The sequence below is a fragment of the Lygodium microphyllum genome, unplaced genomic scaffold (genome assembly GCF_053477565.2).
Source record: "Lygodium microphyllum isolate KBCC unplaced genomic scaffold, Lygodium_microphyllum_v1.1.10 scaffold_431, whole genome shotgun sequence".
In the NCBI taxonomy this organism is placed as follows: domain Eukaryota; kingdom Viridiplantae; phylum Streptophyta; class Polypodiopsida; order Schizaeales; family Lygodiaceae; genus Lygodium; species Lygodium microphyllum.
Genome location: NW_028229890.1, coordinates 1288 through 9420, shown reverse-complemented (window position 1 = coordinate 9420; position 8133 = coordinate 1288). Strand labels below are relative to the sequence as shown.

At 41.8% G+C, this 8133-nt stretch overlaps 1 pseudogene; it reads right to left on the bottom strand.

Annotated features, from left to right (window-relative positions):
- Nucleotides 1-4669: 4669 nt before the first annotated feature.
- LOC148008082 (S-adenosylmethionine decarboxylase proenzyme-like) lies at nucleotides 4670-5270 on the bottom strand (annotated as a pseudogene).
- Between the last annotated feature and the right edge of the window lie 2863 nt (nucleotides 5271-8133).

Here is an 8133-nt window from a genome sequence, read left to right as displayed (position 1 = left end):
ATGCTTTTTCACACATATCAAAGTGTGTCCTCCCACTGGATCGACGCAACTGAAGATAAATTTCCAAGCTCTTGGATGCCCTCAAAGAGCACAATTCAGCGATGCTTCGGATCTCATAAAACTGTCCCCACTGATGGTGATCTAACACACATGCGCCTCTTCACGGATGCTTTAACAGACATCAAGGATTAGTAATAAAGATAATCTCATTCATCACCTCTTCCTTTCACCCATGAATTTCCCAGAGAAGACTCGTCTTCTTCCTCCACAAAGATGAGCGGCCATGCTTTTTTAATATCAGAGTGTGTTTTTCTTCTTTCTCTGGATCAACGGAGCTGTCGATAAAATCCAGGACTCATCGCTGGAAAAGCAAGGATCAGCGTAGTTTTTTTTTTTCCAATAAAAAGCTTGCTATCCCCCTCCTTTCTAATGCTAACAGAATGTACTCTGCCCTTTTGGCTTGGCTGCAATTGTTATGAGAAGCACACGCGTGAATCAAGGTTGCAAAGTTTCGGCATTCGACCTGATCTCATTTCTTTTCATAGAGGTGATCTCATTTCTTTTCATAGAGGTGAGTATATGAACTGCATCTTTAAAGCGTCCCTTGGTTGCATAGAAACAAATAATGGGATTATACATTTCAGGTGTCCTTGTAACTCCTTGAGAAGAGATGTGCTCAATCAAGTTATGCTTTCTCAAGATTTTCTGACATCGAATAAGCTTGAACAAGGGAGACATAGGCCCTTTCTATAGCAAGCATCCCACTCTTGCTTAAGCTTTTATAAGAGGTTTAATAGGGAAGCTCCAGGAGATGGTTGTGGCCGTTTTGCTTTGCTGGAGGTTCGATACAAGGTGTTGGTTCGTCCATTTTCATTAAAGAATGACACTGAAGCTTCACTCTCCCCATTATCAAGGGTCCTAACAACACACCATCCATTCAAGCACTGAGTAGTTAGCACAACATTTCGACCAACAAATCTTTCTGGAGTTCACTTATTTCCCTTTATTAATACTTTATCATTTACTTTGTATGGGAACTGAACACCTCGAATCTTTGAGAGTTCCAAATCACCAGTACTATGATGCCTTATCTGTTCCAGCCTCTCTCTCCTTCTTTTTGATGACTTAACTGGATTCTCCTTCCACACTTCGACTTCTTGTCTATAGGCTTGAACTACCAGCTGTAAAGCATGATTTGGTGCCATGTCTTCCCTCCTTGCCGCTTTTCCGCATGATATACAAGCATTCATGTGTCAATCTCATACTTCCCAAGCTCTATCTTGCCAATGTTTTTCACCTTTGTGAACCCTTCATGTTCGCGTAGACTTGCAGTATCAAAATCTTCATGTCCCTCCTCTACATGCGTCTCATCAATTTTGTGCTTTTGATGGTGGGTCATCTTTAAGCTCACAGCCTTATCATCAACTTTTTCATCCCCCTCATGTTCGGTAGAATCAAGTTCCAACTGATCCTCCTTCACCTATTCATCAAGTCTCCTAGTCGTCCACTTGTAGGGCATTCTTATATTTCTTCTTATCTTAGATCCGGGATTTCTTGTACCGCTTTGACAGCTTCAACAGACTACCTTGGCATTGGTTTTTTCAATATTTTTGACACACACACACACAAGCATTCATTCACACACACGCAGAGATAAATGCACATATATAATATTATTTACAGTGGAACGAAGTCCCAACACACATGGATTTGAGACGATAAATGGAAACACACTTACGGAAAAGCTAGGGTTCATACACACACAAACACGCAAGCCACACGCAGAACAAAATGCAAACATAATGACTAGGTATACACAAAACATGAATGTCACACACATAAACTTTTTGGTGGATTCCACACCTCGGATACGCAGCAACATGACAACGTTGATGACATTTATAACAGACTATGGGTTTGGCTTTAGACACATTATTGGTAATAGCAGGAAGTTTAGGAATGTTGGGATTTGGTTGGAAAGATGGCTTAGGGTTTGGATTTGTGTTTGATGGTAAAGCAAGGGGTCGTGTCCAAGATTTACGGAATGAAGATGGAAGGAAATAATTTTGATTGAATCTTTAAAATTTTGAATTGAATTGTTTTAAACCAAAGTTACCATTAGTTTGAAATTGTTGTGGTCGCTTCTCTCATCCTCGAATTTTGTCTTCAGTGTCATGGGCCAAGGAAATTGCATCTTCAAGAGTCATTGGCTTCAATATATTCACCTCCGAATAAAAATGTCCAAGTAAGCCAGACATAAACTTGCATTTATGGGTTGCCTCATGTACATGTTCGAGCATTCGAAGTTGCAATAAAACATTCCAAAGACGCTCGGTATATTGTGAAATAGGCTCAAGATCCCTCTGTTTTCAGAAGATCCCATTGTTTGATTGCTTTTTCGTGGTGGAATTGGGGTGGAAGGAAATTCTGCAAAAATTTCTTTTGGAAAGTTTCCTAAGTAGTAGGACACTCAATGCTCTTGTGGACAACAGTCCACCATAGGGATGCTCTCTCCACTAGATGATTAGTGACACACTTAATTTTGTCTTTCTCAGCATACTGTTCTTCATGGAAATCATCATCAAATTGACTGATAAAAGCAAGTACAGTCTTTTCATTGTGTGACCCATTGAAAGTACAAAATTTGAAATTTTTTTAACTTATCTTTGTTTCTTTGTGAATAGATTGCACTTCAAGTGTTGCATTGATCGTACGTTGTATAAGATCTTCAGATTGTGGTCCATCTTGGTCGGTAGTAGATCATTACAGATTGGCCAATTGAGCTTGCAAAGTTTGACGTGCTCTTCGTTCCTCTTGAAGCTGCATCATAATCAAATCCAATTTTTGCTCCATTGTTGGTTCCGGTAGATCACCTTCATCCATAATGTAATCGAGGGAAATACTTAGGTCAAGTTGACCTAAGTAAAAGGTGTAAGGGACACTGCATAGGCACCATTTGATAAATATACATCTGTCCTTTCACCTTCTTTACCTTCTTCCTTGTCCTTCCATGGCTGCCAACCATTTCTCTCTCCTCTTCTTGTCTTTCTCTCTCCTCATCACCCTCTTTCTCTCTCTTCTTGCAGTCTTTATCTCTCTTCTTCTCTCTCCTAGGTCTCCTTCATTACATTTGGTATCAGAGCCTTGTCTTTGATCCTTCTCTTCCCTTAGATTTAGGTTCCTTACAGTTCTCACAATTAGAAAATCATAGTTACACAGTTTCCATGGGTACACAGGGAGTACTTAGACAAGCTGTCAGCCTTCTTGAAGACTATGGCAGCCTTTCTTGGGGAGCCCACTGGAGGTTTGAACGCATCTAGAGGTAGAAGGGAAAGAATGGCAGCTCTTTTTTACTTCACAAAGCAATTTCAGGGGTGCCATTTCCAAGAAGACCCCTCTCGACTTGGGGAAAAGACTAATCGTGACTATCTTTTAGAAAAGTGAGTTTTCCCCCTTCTTTCTCTTAGGAACCTCAAGCTGCCATGGAAGCTCCAACCCAAAACCTTGCAAGATCTCTCTTTCCCTTCTTCCAGGGCTTGCGTGGTGGCTTGCGTGGCACCTCCAGCCACTTTCTTGATACCTTGGCCTCACCCTGGAGCACCTAAGTACCTCTCCATACCCAGCTGATTCAGAGGGTTGTGAGTTGGCAAGTGGCGCATCAGCTTCAGCTATAGTATTATGTTCTCTGCCTCACAAATAGGCCGCTTCAGAAGCCTGAAAAAGAATCTTACGTCCATGCTTTGAACACCCTTTTTTCTTTCCTTGCCATTCAGTGGATGCCACCGCACAACCATAGGATGAGGTGGAGAGTGCTCTCCTTCTAGATGATGTAACCTGCCAGGGTATGGCCATCCTCCAGTTTCTCGATGTGTAAGCCTTTTCACTTGAGAATATCAGTAGATATCTTGCGCTCTCTCGGCGTCTGGTAGCCAAGAAGCCCCACGAGCACGAAGGAGACGACGAGCAAGAGGAGGGGAGGAAATTTGGAGCGAGGAGGTGCCATTATTGTCGTCTGTCATATGCTCTCTTTGTCATCAAAAAGTCATCAACCACAACACCTGCTTTAGGCTTGGTAGCCTCCATTAAAGGTGGTAAATTATCTGCTTTTTCTGAAATAACAAGCTCCAAGGACTCAACTTGCGGCAAAATTCACCCTCCCCTACATGATCTGCCAGCTGCAAGGATGCAGCATGACCATTCTCCAACGATTTCACATTTAGGGAATGCACACTTTCCCCTTCGATAAGACTATCAATTGAAGTTCAAAGGAATCAGGATTGAGGGAAATACCACCATCTTTTGTAAATAAATAGGCATTTGCCAAGTCCAAGGGCTTATCTGTAGGCCTGTTTTCACCCTCCTCAGTAATAACTAGACCTACTTTGGCTAACAGGCTATCTTCTACATGCTATAAACTATGTAGTGGCTGAACTATAGCAGAATCCAGAGGGTCTAAAGGCTTCTTTTTCGAGGCGCCATCGTCCAGAACCCTTCCGTTTATGAGCACTGGAGATGGAATAACCTTTTTCTCATCTTCTCCGCTGCTAGAGAAAGACTCTACATCAGCATGAATGAAATGTTCCTCCACATGCAAGGAAGCCTTGAGCTGTGCAGTGAGCTCCATAGGCTCTTCCATAGTTGAGTTGCCTTCTTTCTTCTACTCTCTTTGTCAATTTTCTATTGCCCAATATGCGAGAAAAGGATCAAAGGAATGATCACATATGCGAGAAAGGGGAAGCAGGGAAGAAATCCCAAAGCTTGAGGTCATCTCTGAGGTAGTTGCAGAATTCTCTTTGAAGAACTTTGCAGCACAGGACTTGTCTAGCTCAGTCATGCACATTTTGAGAGTGTAGACAGGGTCAAAAGATAAGCCTTTATCAGTAGCAAATGCTATGTAGATGTGCCATTTGTGCATCTTAGTGTGGTCACCCAGAACATATGCCTTGCTACCTAATTCAAGATGGCAAAAAATTGATCAAGATAGAATACATCATCCATGAAACTTCCATGTGGAAAATACTACTCTTGGGGGGAGATGAACACTGCTGTGTATACTTGCAGCCATAAACCTCCGAGGACAAATTGGACACATACTCCAGAAGAATAGGAATACATCTCAACAGCTTTGTAGTACCACATGTCTTCAGGATAATTTTGTAGGGGTACACAAAGAGGCTGGACTCAGAGAGCACATAGGAATCAAAATGGTCATCGCTCAACTGTGACACAATGGTGCATTCCGCAGCGTGTAGGAGGACATCCAGTTCCATCCATGAGAAATTCCCTGCTTCTTTGCTGTCCGACTATGGTGAACTTTCTGCTGTTCACACTATTTGAATGGTCACAATTGCCGATCTGAAAGTACTACTACTCCACAAATTATCTGCTGCTGCTCACTCTTCTCATTGTGGTCAAAAGGAGCTATAATGCATCCACTATGGATAGCCCCTGTTGGTCATATCATTCTTGACAGATTACTCCTGCTACTTAGCTAAAATAGGCACCATTGCTACTAGCTAAAGTTGAGTTATTGCTGCCAAATCTTGGCTGAACATGAAGTCTATCACTCTTACTGGCACAAAGAAACTACTTTACCTGTATAAAACTCATGGGAAATCAGGCGCAATGGCTCCCGGGATCATGCTGTGTTTTGCTAATGCAGTGTGTTTTTGATATCGGAAGGAGTAGTAGCTTACAAATCATGTACCACAGATGTTGGAAGCAAGTTGGATATTTCAGCAGAGCTGAGTGGACTCTCTAATATTTGTTTCAAATTTGGAAAAACATCAGCAAGAGCAATTATGCCTCTCTTGACATACTACTTGAGTTGTTTGGTCCAACTCTTGTGAACATTTTGATGCAACAAGCATGTGCAACTACTAGTAATTTAGTCAATTAGCTTACCCAGACCATGGTTGCTATGGTGTTTGCCTTTGTTTTTTTAAATTGTGGCTTTGATGCAATTAGTGAGTCACTTATTTGTAGAGATGCAAGTACTCTAAATTGGGGGCCCAAGCCCCAACTATTGACATCCAAGTAGCTTGCACATGTATGGACAGTAAATGTATGACTTGATAGATGTATGGTGAATGTATGCAGTGGGAGATAGGTGTACCATGTGTCTCAGCTTTTAAAAGTTAATTACAGCAAAATTTTCATATTTACTATAAGAAATATTTTTGCATGGCCTCGTAGAGGGGATCAAGGGCTCCGTTTCAAATCAAGAGCCTCTGACGATTGGAGCTCCCTAGCTCGAGATATTGCAATTTTGTGACAGGAGGTCCCGTGGACTCCACCTAGTATGGTAGGTCATAAGGGTAAAGCCAAGACCTAGAAGAGGACATACTAGGCATAGTTGGAGCAGAGACTGACAGGACTAAGAGTAATGCAAGAATGATGGTTCTACTGGAAAGAAGGTGAATCTCAGTAGTAAAATGTACAAGCTTTAAGGTTTCTTGGCAGTCTCTTTACATCACTTAGGGAGAATAACAGATCTGAAGTAGATTGCAGGTTGGTTGTTGGAACTAAAGGCTCTGTGTGAATAGCATTCAGTTCATATATGTAGACACATCACTTACAACATTTAGAGGCATTCTCTGAATGCTCTGTGTGAATATTCAGGGAGGCTAATAGATCTCAAGTAGATTGCAGGTTGGTTGTTGGACACATTAGTTATAGCAGCAGCCTGTGGAATAAGAATAGCAGAGTCAAATAGTGAATATTGATGCTTGATCCATAAACACTCTATTCTGACAATAACAGTGTGTCATATGCCACTTACAAAATAATCAGTGACTACATCTCAATTTTCATCATTGAATGAAGATGCTCTGAATGCAAACAGTAGTGGTGAATATGTTTGTGAGCCCTGAATAGTGAGCAACAGTTGCTTAAGTGGTCTGAAATCTGCAGCAACAGTGAGTAGCAGTTCTGAGGCTTGAAGCAATAGTGGGCAACAGTTGCTTACGTGGTCTGAAGTTTAAAGCAACAGTGAGCAACATTAGTAGGCAGCATGTATGCATATACTCAACCACATTGTCCCTATGGACAACAACATGGTTCCTATCAGCAGCATGCATATGGAGATTCCTATGCCACACAACCATATGGCCAGCTGCCTCATGGAGACCCTGATGCAATGCAGGAGCGAAAAGCAAGTGATTATGACCGACATCGTGCCGACACCTATGCTCATGGACTTGCCAATCATCATACTTATGGTCAGCCTAGGATGCAAGGACACCATTGTAGTGATGTTCGGCAGTCATCATGCAATCTTGGGCAGCATGTTTATGGGCAACAATATGACCAAAGTTTTGGTAGTAGGCAACAACAAATAGATGTATTTGGGCAGGAGCATGAACATTTTTGTGACATGCATTCTCATAGAGATTATGGACAGCATGACCAATGCTGTGGGATCAATGATCAAAGGCAGCATGCTTATGACGGTTATGCGTGTGATGTGCAGTAGGGCTATTATCACCACATGCAGTATGGAGAGCATGAGTATCATTATGAGCAGAAGCCTCATTGCTACGACCATCCATATGGACAACATGAGCATTATGGTCATGAGCATGGACAGCCATCTGATGTATATGAGCAGCATGCTTATGTACGTGAGTAGCAAACATCAGTGGAAGAAAATGCATATGCTCAACCAAATTGTCCCTCTGATGCGTAGCAGGGATATTATCACCATATGCAGTATGGACATCATGAATATCATTATGAGCAGCAGTCACATTGGTATGACCATCCATATGGACAGCATGAGCATTATGGTCATGAGCATGGACAGCCATCCATTGTACATGAGCAGTAAGATGACTATGAGCAGCATGTTAGAACTATTACTGAGCTGACCAATGGTGATGAGTAGGTGTGTAAATTGTTATCTAAGGCTAAACGTATTAGATACCTTACTAGTGATACGATACTGAATTGCATATTGCGGGCTTATGCTATCGATGTGCTAAGCCAATATCTTGTAATCATCAAGCCACATGCAGGGCAAAGACTGCCAAAATACTCTTGGTATTAGAGTATTATGATGCAAAGGATGGAGAAGATCTTGTTGAAGACCATTTTGGTATGGGTCCACAACAAGAACCTCAGTTCAAGACAGAT